We start from the raw sequence: 1,149 nt of genomic DNA on the forward strand, positions 1-1,149 counted from the left end.
TTCCATCTGGGTCCCCTGGGACCACGGGGCCCAGGTGGGCAGGGGCAGTCAGGACGCTTCCCTGCTTGTCAGACAATCAGCTTCTTCAGGAAGGCCTCCAGCTGGTCCTCATCCTTGATGCCCACAAACTTGTCCACCACATCCCCATTCTTGATGGCCAGCACGGTGGGCACAGCTGATACCTCATACTCTATGGCGAGGTCTGTGTGGTCATCAATATCCGCCTTGGCCATCACCACCTTTCCATGCTGCTTGGCCACCACCTTCTCTAACCTTGGCCCCAGGATCTTGCAGCGACCACATCACTGTGCATGGAAATCCACAACCACTGGTGTCTCACTGTTGACAACTCAGTCTTGAAAGTCTGGTCCATCCTGGATGTTAAAGGTCATTGTACAGACTCTGGTGGTGTATATTGACTGGGCTTGGCTGGGTGTTACTGTCAGGTTATTAGGACTGCGCTGTGGGGTCTGCAGGGCCCTGGAGGCAAGGGGCGCCCACTGACTCTGAGAGGGCTTCCTGCAGATTATGGAGGCCAGGAACCTCCCCAGGAGAAGTCGCTAAGCCATCTCCCTGCAGCGAGAGCAGAGGGGTGCACAGCGCGGCCCTCCCCACCGGTCAAGGGCACTTCTGTTCCCTATTCATTTCTTTACTCACTGCCTGCCATCCAGCTTGCACACATCCCCAGTCACCCAGTTGCCGCAGCCAATGGTATTTGTAGCTTTCCTGCCCCATGGACAACACTGGACAATTGCGAATGGAGCATCTACTGGCCAGGTACTGTGCTAGGTGCTCTGCTCCAGAAATGAGAAGCAGATGTGATCCCTACCCTCATGGGACTCACGTGATCAGTCATTCCTAATTAATACTCAGGTCCCTTGATTGCCACTGCTCCCTTTGGCAGGTTTACTTAAATGCCACTTAAATCTCCCTATTTTTGAAGACCTCTTCTTTCCTTCCCTTCCTTCTCTTCCTTCCTTCTTGCTTTCCTTCTTCCCCTCCTTCCTTCCTTCTTTCCTTCCTTCCTTTCTTCCTTTCCTTATTATACATGTCTTCTCAAGGCAACCACTTCTATACCTACAGCTTCAATTACTTTGTGTATACTCTAATGACAACACAATTTTAAATGTTGTTTTCATTTACCAGTTT

At 51.3% G+C, this 1,149-nt stretch overlaps 1 pseudogene across 1 annotated transcript; it reads right to left on the reverse strand.

Moving 5' to 3' along the window:
• Positions 1 to 856, reverse strand: LOC309621442 (thioredoxin, mitochondrial pseudogene; annotated as a pseudogene). Its single transcript has 2 exons — positions 845 to 856; positions 1 to 560 (listed from the first exon to the last, which is right to left on the reverse strand). The product of its transcript is annotated as a thioredoxin, mitochondrial pseudogene (transcript).
• Positions 857 to 1,149: the final 293 nt, after the last annotated feature.

Source organism: Balaenoptera borealis, assembly GCF_965194805.1.
Source record: "Balaenoptera borealis genome assembly, contig: HAP1_SCAFFOLD_440, whole genome shotgun sequence".
In the NCBI taxonomy this organism is placed as follows: Eukaryota; Metazoa; Chordata; class Mammalia; order Artiodactyla; family Balaenopteridae; genus Balaenoptera; species Balaenoptera borealis.